Source organism: Chrysemys picta, chromosome 6 (genome assembly GCF_011386835.1).
Source record: "Chrysemys picta bellii isolate R12L10 chromosome 6, ASM1138683v2, whole genome shotgun sequence".
Lineage (NCBI taxonomy): Eukaryota > Metazoa > Chordata > Testudines > Emydidae > Chrysemys > Chrysemys picta.
Window position 1 is genome coordinate 55,988,483 of NC_088796.1, and position 13,437 is coordinate 56,001,919.

The 13,437-nt window shown below is 38.9% G+C and overlaps 1 long non-coding RNA gene across 2 annotated transcripts in view; it reads left to right on the forward strand.

Moving 5' to 3' along the window:
- LOC112059427 (uncharacterized) overlaps nt 1-13,437 on the forward strand; it is an 87,977-nt gene that overhangs the window by 10,812 nt on the left and 63,728 nt on the right. For both annotated transcript variants that reach the window (XR_002888724.3, XR_010602221.1), the window contains exons 2-3: nt 2,990-3,139; nt 5,278-5,549. This is a non-coding gene — a long non-coding RNA (uncharacterized LOC112059427). The remainder of the gene's footprint in view (nt 1-2,989; nt 3,140-5,277; nt 5,550-13,437) is intronic.

The following is a 13,437-nucleotide window of genomic DNA, read 5'->3' on the forward strand; positions in this document are numbered from 1 at the left end:
GTCTCTTCAACAAGTTTAAGCCAGGGCTTGAGTTTGCTCCAATGGAAGTCTAAGTTACTGCAGGCTTCTGTGCTGCATGGGAATCTTCACAGTGCTATGTGCAGCCCCAATCCGGACATAGGCCTCCAACCCCCAGCACACCCTGCACACCAAGAGTTGCAAAGGACTTCTTGGAACACAGCCTGGGGCTATCTTCTGTGGCCAAGGAAATCCTCCCTCAGCCGGAACCAGGGCTTTTCAGGCATTTTATTGCACTCTTGATCTTTGACGTTATGTAAAGAGGCCTTGGTATCTTAATTTGGAGCTCTCTCTCATATGAATCTGTTCTTGAGCATTCTCTGCTTATTACATTTTCAATGAATAACACATTAATTCCTACTCTGTTAAGTAAAACACACTCAAAACCACAAACAGTTGATTTCTAACCCTTGCATTAGCATACAGCAGGGTTGCTGTTTTTTTTAGCAGCAGAGACTAAGCTGCTGTTGAGCAATGACTGATAAGCTTTTTGCAACTGATGTTGCACTGTATTTGTAAACATATGCATCAACAACCACATTTGATTAGAAGGAACCAGGAAAGTGGGGGAGGAAATATTTTTATTTTTATAAAATTAACTTCCAACAAAAGTGTACTCCAAAATAATCAACCGTGTCAATCTACAAGCGCCTATGTTATAAACAGAAAGCTTGAAAAGTATTATTTCTTAGTGCCTTTATTTTATTTACCTAAAATAAAAACAGCACCTACTATAAAAAATTAGACATCTGCTTAGGAGGCTGGTAATAAATCTATAAGGAAGTTGACATTATTTTTGTGATAGGTTTGAAATGTAAATTATAGTACCTAGTGTCAACACAAATGACCAAAGTGGCATGGATGCCTCTACACAGATCCTGGTGTGGATCTGTAGAGACCATGGCCTACATTCCCACTCTTAGAAAGCCAACCAGTGTGAAAGGTGTCTGCTGGTGGAATCTCTCAGGAAGCAGGTGACAGAGCCATAGGAGGAGGTGACTAGGCTGAGGAGCATCCATGCCCACGAGGAATTCATTGAGAATATTAATGTGGAGTCCAAGGCTGAGGAAGCTATCCAGCTAGAGAGGACGGCTGTCATGCCATTGAGGGAAGAGGATATGGCTCTGGCACAGGCAGGACACTGGCTGCTGGTTACTTCTGGCAGTAGGCAATGTTCTACCCCTACTCCCAACCCACCCACCATAGTGATGAAGAACTTTTATGTTCTGCTTATTATTATTCTGACTTAACCAGGAGATCTTCAATGATCTGAAACTCAAAAAAGAGTCCCACAAAAAGTGGAAACTAGGTAAAATTACAACGGATGAATATAAACAAAAACACAAGTATGTAGAGACAAAAATAAAAAGGCCAAGGCACAAAATGAGATTAAACTAGCTAGAGACATAAAGGGTAACAAGAAAACATTCTGCAAATTACAAGCAAGAGGAAGACCAAGGACAGGCAAGGCACATTATTCAATGAGTAACGGAAAACAATAACAGAAAATGTGGAAATGGCAGGATTGTTAAATGACTTTTTTGTTTTGGTTTTCAGCAAAAAGGTGAGTAGCAATTGGATGATTATCATAGTGAATACCCATGAAAATGAGGTAGGCTCAGAGGCTAAAATAGGGAAAGAATTACTTAGACAAGTTAGATGTCTTCAAGTCACCAGGACCTGATGAAATACATCCTAGAACACTCAAGGAGATGACTGAGGAGATATCTGAGCCATTAGCGATTATCTTTGAAAAGTCATAGAAGATAGAGTTTCCAGAGGACTGGAAAAGGGCAAATATAGTGCAAATCTATAAAAAAGGGAAATAAGGACAGCCCCTGGAATTACAGACTTAACTTCAGTACCTGGAAAGATGATAGAGCAAATAATTAAGGAATCGGTTTGCAAATACCTAGAAGATAATAAGATGATAAGTAACAGTCAGCAATAGGCTTAAACTGCAGCAAGGGTGGTTTAGGTTGGACTTTAGAAAATGGTTAAGCACTGGAATAAATTGCCTAGGGAGGTTGTGGAATCTCCATTGAGGAGTTTAAGAGCAGGTTAGACAAATACCTGTCAGGGATGGTCTAGATACTACTTAGTCCTTTCATGAGTGTAAACGACTGGACTAGATGACCTCTTGAGGTCCCGTCCAGTCCTATGATTCTATGATTAATAGCAGAGGCAAGACAGCACAACTCTAACCCTTTTGGCAACAAGGTACCACCACAATTTCTTTAATTTTACAGTAAGAACTTACACATGATGTTTTAGCAACTGTTCTTAGGGATACTGGTCAATAGTGACCCAATCCTGTAAGGTGCTAAGCCTCCTGAGCATCCTGAACTATATCTGATCCATCACAAGATCTGCCCTATAATGAGCCTAGGAAATCATAACTAAAGGGAGTTCTTGAGAACTCTAGATACAAAGAAAATTAGCTTCTCTACCTGCAAAGAAAATTAGCCACCCTACCTGGAAAAGTGAGGTGGTGCTAGACAAAGCTCACCAGAATCACACGGTACTCCCGAACAAAAGGAGTAGGAAGAAGATTTGGGCAAGGGACATACCCCAGCTTGGCCTGAGCAGATTGAGGCAGGAGTAGGAGCAGGTTGGAGGAACCTGCCAATGCACAGATCTTCGTGCCCTCCTTTTTGTGGAGATGGGATCATAAAAGGGGCCTTTGAGAGTATGGGAATAGTCTCTGTGAAGTGGCCTGGGAGCTGCTCTATGACTTAGAGGGAGGATTCCTTTGCTGTGCACCAGTCCTGCCTCCTAGTTGAGCATTGAGCAGCGTATTTGCCATTGAATGTGTTATACCCTCAATGTCCATTGTGATGATGTCAATCCTCATCAGGTTAGTTTGACCTCTGCCTTCCACTGAAATTTGGAAAAAGGGTACTATATAGTTAACTCTGTTGGGGTGGGCCAAAGACAGGTTTCCACTGTGATTTGCTTTTTGTTTTTACAGTGTCTCTGATGGTGAACCCTTGAAAAAGTTGTCTGGAAGTTGTTCCTTCCTGCTTCTGACAGGAGGAATTCTCTGTTCAGGGAGAAATGTTTGAAAGAAGGTGTGATTGTGGTCAAAGCTGAGACTACACTAAGGCCTCTCCCCATAGAGGTGAGTGATTAAAAACAACCTGGTTTGTTGATCTCTCTAGTTTTGCTTTCTCTGTCTCCTTTACTGAGAATATCTGGCCACCATCTTTCAGTCTCTATTTATGTTTTTATTTCTGGCCAAGTTCATACGTCAAATATATCTCAGTCTTCTCCCAGGTTAGAAGAAAGGAGAAGGAAAAGAAAAAGGGTTGCTACATTTGTCTGAGTAGGAAGTGAAATATAACAAGGCTAAAAGCCTAATTATGATTTGACTTAAAAAGGGAAAATGGCAGCACCATTTAAACCCACATCCTGTTCCATGATGGGAGTTTTTGTGAACAAGGAGAAGGAAACTGCCTGAGAAACTGCTTTACACAGAAGCAACAATTCAGCTTGTGTTAGTGTGTGTTGGTTTGTCTGCTATGACTGAAGGGGGAAAAAGGGTTTGAGTAAGTGCTATAGAAGCCTGAACCAGAACCAAGGGAGGCAGTCCCGCTAGAGGTAGGTAAGGGGAAGCAATTCCTAGAACCAAGCTCTACCTGTTTGTGTCCTAAGCCTATTCTGGGGAATGATGGTTTTTTATTTAATTAGGGAATTTTTCTTTTTTGGTTAGTTTGTGTTTGATTTGTTTACTAAATTGATAGTTTTAAAGGGGCACCACTGAGAGAAGGATTGTGGATCAAGGCAGGAGCAGTAATAGGCAGCAGCAGCTGCTTTGTTGATAGGTTTTCTTCCAGAAAAGGTTGGGATACATGTGCTCGGCGTCTGTTTCAGCTCTGACAGAAGGAAATCAAAAGACTTTTCAGCTTGTTAAATTATAGTCAGCCAATGGTTTTTCTTTCCAAAATATTATTAGATATTATTACAGAATGTTCAGACTTTACATTCCTGACAAACAGGAAATGTATGCTACACTAATAGGATGTCAATCAGAAAGATAACACCAATTTTGTGGCTTCCAAATCATCCCCACCACCTGCTGAGCCTTTGATCATCCCAAACAATTAATTTAAGAGATACATGATTAAGAAATAAATACTTCCCAGTAAAGCTGTGAGCTGCAGTATATATCAGTTAGCTCTGATCCTGCCTTCACAGAAGCCCATGGAAAATCCATTGGCTTCAGAGGAAGCAGTAACAGGCTGCAAATAAATAGAATCCACTGGTCAAGAGAATTTCTTCCATAATAGTGGAATTAATAAAAATATGTTTCTGTATATTAGCAGTTGGTTAGAAGGAAGGTCCCTACACTGTAGGGGATTATTTTTATTTAGAAAAGTAGTAGAATGGTGGGGGAATTAATCATATTTATTAGAGTTGGTCAGAAACTAGAATTCCTGTTCTGCAGGAAATTCTGAAATTTCATTTTGAATCAGAACAAACATTCAAAATTTCCCATGGAACAGGAAGGAATTCCCAAATTTTGTTTTGGAAAATGTCATTTCAACTTTATCAACTTGACTCTTTTATATTATTGTATAGTATAGTATATTTAACAAAATAGAATAGAATATAAAATTGAAACTTTGCCAAACTATAACCATTTGGGCTGAAATTCTTCCATGTCAGGTGTCTGCCTAAGGCTGGATTTTTTTGAAAGCTTCAGCAGAAATGGTTCAATTGTTTCTCAGAACAAGATTGGAAACAAATATGTTGTTTTGGACATGTTTGAAAAATTCTTACAACTGTTTAGTTGAGACAGTCAGGGAGCAGAGACTTTTGTAATTTGGCAGAAGGGGTTCCCTCATGGCAGTGATGTGCCTTTTGTCATCCCTGTGAAAATCCACCCAAGTGTGGGCAAGTTATAGGCCTCTGAAATCGCAGTTCGGAACATTCTCAGTACACACGGAATTCACATTCAGAATTCACTATCCCCACTGAGCAAATGAGCATGCTCCATCCCAGGACTGCAGAAGCTGAGCAGGATTTTCCCTAAAATTGTTCCTCCCAGCTTCTGGGACCCTGGGCACCTGAACCAAGAAAAAGAGATTGTCTCTTCTGTGCTTTCAGTGCCCGCTGTGCTGGTGCCCTGGGGAGTGAGGAAGGGGGCTGGATTGGGTAGTAATAAAGATACAAATCTTTATATAAAGTACATTTATTATAATTTCAAAACTACCTATTTGAACTGAGGCCTATAAATCCTTTCCTTTCTGCTTCTAGTGTAGAAGCAATACTGTGGAATATTGCCAACTAGTGATGAGCAAACCTCAGAAGTTCAGAATTTCACTTTGGATACCCACCCTGAAGTTTAGATGTTACTTGAAACTTATCAAAACCTCTACAGTAGAAATGAATAGAAAATCTCAGTCTTCTGGAAAGGTTTCTGCTACTTCCTTATTCCATCTAATTTGGAAATCCTGTAAGAAAAGAATTTTTCATGCTGTTTTGGCTGTTCTGATTCCTGTGCCTGTTCAAACGAAGATGTGGAGGAGGTAAATCCTTATTTTATCTGAATCAATTTATCCTTTTCTAATCTCAGTTTTCACAATAATTCAATATACAATACAATGTATGTGTACTAATTTCTGCATCCATATTACAAACTATTAGAATTTTACCAGACAGCCAATAGAGTCCAATCCTGTGAGGTACTGAGCACCCTCAACTTCCACTAAAGTCAATGGGTATTTTGAGTGCTCGGCATCATTCAGGAGTGGGCCCTTAAAAAATTCAAGAACATACAGTTTTGAAGATGGCTGATTCCGTATTTGTTTTAGCCTCTTTGCAGTCCATAAATGAACATAAAGACATCCCTCTACTGAACTTACGTTTTGCTGGAACAGTCCTCGTGGTAAAATATACCTAAGTTTGTAAAGACTCAAACGCTGTTTGTATTCGACCATTTACAACATATGCAGGAAGAGAGGGTGGTGAGGCTATAAACATACCAAATGCTTTTCACTCTGCTCCTTCTCTACCTGCTCATGAATAATTTTGTGCCTGCAATAAGAATACCGAAATGATTTTAAGTCAGTAGCATATTTCAACCTGATGCAAAGAGAGATCACTAGGAGGATGTTCTCTTGGATGAACAGCTGAAAGCCACATCATAGCCCATTCACCTAAAAAACAAAATGCTTGTAATTTCTCTTCCATGCTCCCTTTATACCTCATCATTTGCAGTGTTGTTGGATACTTATTAAACAATACATGATACTAAAGCCGGTCAAAATTTTTCCATGGTAACTTTTTTCCCCCAAGAAAGATATTTTCCCTGTTTTGGGGTAAGCTTGATAAAACTCCAGCCTGTTATTTTTCCAGCAGTTTCAGAGAGTCACTGAAAAACTCTGGTGTGTAAGCTTTTCCTACAGATATTTCAAGGTTTTAATTCTTATTAATCTTTAGCAGAACTGATTTTGCTTTCTCTATGGGTTTATGTTATTAGGTCTCACTATAACTCAGGCCTTCCTCCCCCACCCCACCCCCATTTTAGTTTTATTAGGGCAAAAGTTTCCTCTCAGATCCATACAGCTGAACTTGACTCTCATATACTGATGCCTGCTTACACAAATCTCTCACTAATGTCAGTAGAGGTTCTGCATGCATTTGGGGGAGTGGAATATGAGAAAATGGATATGAGAAAATGTTGTGCTAAGGCTGAGGGCTTTCTTAGAAAAGACTTGAGTCAGAGTAGCGTTTAGTGTTCAAATTCATGTCATAAATGCAAAGGACTCAGAGCACGTTTGCTGCTCTATGCACTTAATGCTGTGGCATGATATGCTTTCATAACTGCCTAAACATATTGATTTTCTGTTAAAAGGCTTTTAACATAAATTATGAGTGATTTATGGAATACATTGCAAAGAAACTATTGCTGAGAATGTGAGGGTAGTTTTTAAACAATGTCTTTTTTAAATGTAGACTTTAGCTAGACAGTTTCAACCACCACTTATTTTGCTGTACTTTTATTTGATAAGTAGAACCCAGCAGAAGAGCATATGGACACACAGGAACTGAAATAGTTTGTCTTCATTATCTGGTAGACCTGTGCAAGGCTGGAGCCCCAGACAAAAACCACAAGACTGTACAAACTGGCAACTGTGGGTTTGTCTGTTCTCTATTGATTCTATTTCTGGAAAAAAACATGAACCAATGTGTGAATCATGTGACTGGTGAACTGAAGAAGTACCACCAGCAGAAAAAAACTGTTCTGAGACCTTTTGTAGCCCCGTTTTGGTTAGAACCTCAAAAACCTTTTCTGTTTGTTTCTTAACCATTTGCTTTTATCTTTTCACTTTGAGGCTGGATGGTGCAAAAAAGCCAACTCATGATCTGAAGAGTTTTTCCAAATTATAAATGTAATTTCTAGAATTACTAAGATTTAATATTCTGTTTCTTTGTTTGAATTCGTATAAGAGCTTCTCTGCTTGTCTCTTTTGGGCATTATAAAATGCTCTAATTAGCAATGCCAACTGCAATGAGTTGATCAAATAACCATGAAGAGAACTTTCTAATGCTAGACAGACTGAGAACAGGAGACAATTATGGGACAAAGTTTCAAAGGGTCCTTGACTCAGCTTCTGTTTCTGTACACAAAAATCACTCAATGTACAGTTTTTGCACTCTATCATTTGTGCATACAAATGCTGGAATGTATATAGGCAAAACCCATTTACACTCAATTTGTATTTGATTTGTTTGTAAAAATAGAGTTTAGTGGATGCCATCATTGCTGTTACTATACAGTGGCTAATCCAGAATTCTACAAAGGAGTTTTCAATTCAGCAAAGTCTTTCTAATATATAAACATCAAAAAGTTGCTTCTAACAGGAATGGAACAATGACATCCTTTAATCAACTATAGACTCTATTTGAAGACTTTAATGAGTGCACAACAAAGATAAATAATCCCTGACTAATTTTTGAAGCATTTTTCTGAAAGATCCGCCATGATCTGCCACCTCCTTCTTCCTCTCCACACCAATCTCTTCCCGACACCGTTACCAATGCTAATAATCCCCATTCTCTTCCACTTCATGACTTTCCTTGTCTCTGTTCTCACTTCTCGACTCTCCTCCTTAATCTCTTACTTTCTTCCCCTCACAGTGTGTTCTCATCACTCCTGTCTTGAGAAACACTTGACCTCACCCACCTGTCCAACTACTGCTCTATTTACCTTCTCCGCCTTTGTCTCCAAACATAACAAGTGTGTCATCTAAACTGATGGCTTGAATTTCTCACTTCTGACTCCATCATGAATCCCCTCCAAACTAGCACCCATCCTCTGCACTTTACTAAAGTGGCTCACACCAAAGTCTCCAATAGTCTCTCTATGGCTAAATTCCATGGCCTATACCCCATCTGTACTTGGTCTTGTGGCTGCTTTTGGTGCAGTAAATAATAACCTGCTTGTTGAAAATTTGTCCTCTCTTAGCTTTCATACCACCTTCCACATCTGGTTCTTATCCCAACTCTCTGCTCATTCCTTCAAAGTCATATCTGGTGGGTCCTCTTCCTGTCTATGTGTGTTTTAGTTATATAAGGACACACATACATCCAAGCAAATGGGTCTTTGCAGAACTGTAGATAGGATGGGGATTTTGATTGTAGATGGGTGCAGCAGTTCAGATGAGATACTGTTTTCAGTTTTCTGTTTCAGTTTTCACCCACTGAAACTCTTCTCCAAAATCTCAATGCCTATTACAAGAACTGATAAAGTTCTGAATTATTTTTCATTTTCATGTAACTCAGATAGCAACAGTGCTATGTTTTGCAGCAACATGTTTTGTGGAAACACAATTGTGTTCAGGTGATGGCACTTGTAAAGGCGAGTGCGACCTTGATAAATAGGCAGGAAACTATATATATATTTTTGCCATCTTGTGTTGCATGGAGCGTAGTTTGCTCGCTAGGATTCTCTGGGTATAACTCACCTAAGCAATTCCCTGCCATTGGTGACACCATTGGTCATTGGTGGCACTTTGGTCTCTCCTGTTGTCTGCCTGTAGTGCACAACAGTTTTCGTTGTGTGGGCTGAAATGCTTCAGCCAGACACAAATTATTGGCCTCCATTCAGGGGTTACTGGGTGAAATGTAATGGCCTGGTTATACAAGAGGTCAGACTAGATGATCTAATGTTCCCCTCTTGCCTTAAACTCTATGAAACTGTGACATTACTGTGTGAAAATACTGATTCACAGTTTCATAATCCTCATGTGTATATATAGTCTTCTGGAGGGGTTATAGCAGCTATGTGGGTATTTTTGGTTGCCTGTGGGTAGATATGATTAATGGATAATAAAATTCCTTCACATTTCTATGAGTTCCTGTTTCACACATCAGTGTTTTTTGTGATTCTTCAAAGTCCTGTGCCTTTGTGCATCTAATTTCTCCTTGATAGTGGTTCGAAACCTTGAACAGAGACAGCAAGAGGGCAGAACGTGGAAATATCCATGAAATAGAGAAAAATAGTGTTGTCTACACTGTCGCTTTACACATGCTTCAGATATCACAGGTTTCTCTGCTATTCAGTTAAAATAAAAAAAAATTACCTTAAAAACATCTTTTTCACATGTACTGTCCTAAAGGCTGTCAGTCAGCAGAAGGATATACATATGTCTCAAGAGTACTTTTGTGCTTCACAGAATTTTATCAAGGGAAAATACGTTGCATGTTCTCCTGACTTTCCCAGATTTTCAAATGCAATTCATTCTAGTTTATTCTTGTTTCAAAATTCTCATTTTCTTTGTTTTTTCCAATTCACAATATAAGTAATTTTCACAAATGGAAAAAAAAAAGATCGATTGATGAAATATTGGAATTGTGCATGGGTGCAAAAAATATAGTCTGTTGTTTTGTACATATTTATATTCTATTTATAAGTTCCATCACTTTGTGACCTCTTTGGCAAAAACAACTAAGAAGAGGGGTGAATAAAGCCTTATGTAACTACAACCAGTTAATAATGACTAGCTATTGTACAGGTTAAGTTCTTGTTAAAACAAGCTAAAAATTGAATTAAAAGATGATAACTTCAGTGCTATGAATTGTATTTTTCCGCATTGTGGATGCACTTGCAAAAATGCATGTGCTCCCACAAATCTTCCATTTGCACATGCAAATATATAGTTATGCATGTTATTAAAGACATATGAAAATTCATACTCATTATGCCTTATGCTAATCAAATAATATGTACTTATATTGCCCACATCACTCTAGTATCTGAGCACCTCCAAAGCATTTTAAAAATATATGTGTTCATGTGTATTGTCTATCTATGTCTGTGTGTGAAGAAATGATTGAGGGATAGCTAGGCTGAAGAAATGAATTTTGCTGTAAGTTCTGAAAGGGTTCATCTGTGGTCATTCTTATCTCTTGCTGAAGAGATTGACTAGGTCTAGCTCCTGTGCAACTTCTGTCTCTACTACTCAGAACATTCCTTTGTTTGTCAGCAGTTCAATAGTTCTGGTGAGGCACTCTTGTTTATCATCTTTCACGTCAGTCATTGTCAGTCATGGTTTCTGAGTTGTGAGTTTGTGAATGAAAGTTCAGGATAACTCTTATTTTATTTTAACAAGTTTGAACTGATCTAGAAGGAACCAGAAAAAAAATATTGTGCAGGTAGCATACAAATTCAGTTGAGTAGCATAAAACAATGTGAGGATGACAGTGTGATGGGGAGGAAACTAAACTCCAGCCTGGAAGGAAAAATACTGTGTTATAGCTTTAGATATTAAGATAGACCAAAAGTGTTAACATTGATAAAATGTAGAATGTGGAGAGTGGCTGGATCTCAATCAGACCAACACACATTCCCAGGAGAGGAGCAAAACCAAGATATTGCTTCCACATGGGAAGCAAAAGGGTCTGTTCCTTCTTTTTTAGCAGAAAACATGACCATGTTGATTATCACACAGGTTTGGCAGGAAGTGAGTCTGAGGGTGTTTGCTGGACTTTCTACTTTTTTACATAGTAAAAGTCACTGTTGAGTGAAAACGGCTTCTTTTCATTGCAATATAGCAAAACTTAGTATAGCTGACTCCAGAACAATACACATTTACTGGTTCATAACTTCGAAGGAGTTTAAACAAGTATCCAAATATAAAAAGGATCACATGAAATGACATTACTGGTGAAAGGCCATACCTCTACAATGTGAATAAAAATTAGATTCACAAACTGGGTTAAAATGTGCAACCTAATTGTGTAAACACTGAAATAATATCAGATGTGCATTGAGAAGCTGAAATGAGCTACAGACAAACATGATTCATGCATCATATTATATTCTATATGCACGCATACTATTGCTTATGATGATAGGGTTTTTTAGAAATTTAAATGCATGCTTTACTTCACTACTGTTAACAAATCAGGGGTGAAATCCTGGCCTCTCTGAAGTCCATTGGGAGTCTGGCTTTCAACTTCAGTGGGGCCAGAGTTTGACCCCTGGATCTTTATAGGATCCAATGTGGCACTTTGGTATAGAAAATATTAAATATACATGCCTAGTTGCAGTAATTGCACATGTAAATTAGACAAATGTATGAAGTAACAAAGTGACTATCCCCTTATGGGGAGTAAGGACTAGTGGTCAATCAACACCTGATCCATGGTATGTCCCTTTAACTCCTGGGACTTTTTAGAGTGGATGAAGACCTAGGGAAGGGCAGAGGTAGGTGTTGAGAGAGAAGAATATAGTCCCAGGGGAATAGTTTAGGCTTGGGGAAACTCTGCTACTGTTTCCTTAAGGGGCTGGAACCAGTACCTTTGTAGAGTGGCTGGGCAGGGCTCCCCCTCTCTCCCAGCCAGTTGGGACAAGCTCTAGGAAGAAGACAGTATATATTCTGTCTCTTCCTCAGAACACAAGAGATACCAGCAGGAGAAAGTTTGCCTTCTGAACCCTCTTCGCCTGAGGGTAAAAGGACTGATTGGGGAAAGGGCCAGTGGCATGGGAAGCTAGCTGGCCTAAATTACAACTCCAACTCTAGCATGAGAGCTGGGGGCTTGAGCAGAGAGCAGACTCCAAGAGAGAAGAAGACTCCAGCCAGGTAGGACTGGGAATGATGAAGTTTGGACTCTGAGGATTTTATTTTGATTGGAACAGTTTATGGTAATAAACCAGGTTTTAACTAAAACAATGAGGAGTCCGGTGATACAGTCTAACATGGCTACCCCTCTGATATAGGGTATTACTGGAAGAGAAAAGCCTCTGTGTAGTTTTTAAGGAATCCAAAAAAGGAAACTGAGGCAGGGTGCTGCTGAGCCATGCTTGGTGACCAGGGGGTGCTATAAGGCAAGCATGCCCTTTGATAGGCACACAAATTGTGTATTCAGTTCTGTCCCTAAACATTTTGTATACCTGACTTTCATACAGCGTGGCATAACCTCTAGACCTCAACTTGAGTTTTCAGTTAGGAAGGAATAGCTAGTTCCCCAGCAGGTGTAAATCTGCATAGTTTCATTGAAGTCAGTGGCGTTCTGTCAATTTACACCAACTGAGGATGTGAGCTAAACTTTCTTTCCTTGTAAACTGGTCACATTGGATATGTAAATCATGGAGACACAACCAGCATTGATTCCCATATTGCCAGTTTTACAGTTTAAAAGTACAACCATATTTTAAATTGGAAAAAGAAGTTACTCCAGAGTAGAGATGGAAGAGATTTCAAGCTGCCACAGAAATCAAAGGCCCAAGAGCCTGCTTTTGGTCCTGTGCTACAGTATAACTATGTAGCAAGCCACAGATATTACTTGAACTATCTGGCTGAAGGAATTTGTAAACTTAGGCTCAAGCAGGAGTATGATGACTGCCAAGACTTATTTTTGATGGACACTTTTCATATCCAACAATAATTAAAAAAAAAGAAATTTTAATCAGTCCTTTAAAAACAGTACTGCATGGCATTGGCATTAGTCATGTACTATTTCACATGTTTCATAAGTACATGTACATGCTTAAAAGTACAGTAGAACCTCAGAGTAATGAACACCAGAGTTACAAACTGACCAACCAACCTTACACCTCATTTGGAACCAGAAGTATGCAATCAGGCAGCAGCAGAGACAAAAATAAATAAATACATTAAATTAAATTAAAAAAAAAAAACTAAGGAAACTATTTCTGTGCATGTTTAATTTAAATTAAGACAGTTAAAAGCAGAATTTTTTTCTGCATAGTAAAGTTTCAAAGCTGTAGTAAGTCAATGTTCATTTGCAAACTTTTGAAAGAATAACCATAACGTTTTGTTCAGAGATACGAACATGTCAGAGGTACGCGCAACCTCCATTCCCGAGGTGTTCATAACTCTGAGATTCTACTGTATTTGAAAATGTCCTACTGCATCACTCAGTAGTTTGTTACTTAACAGATGTATG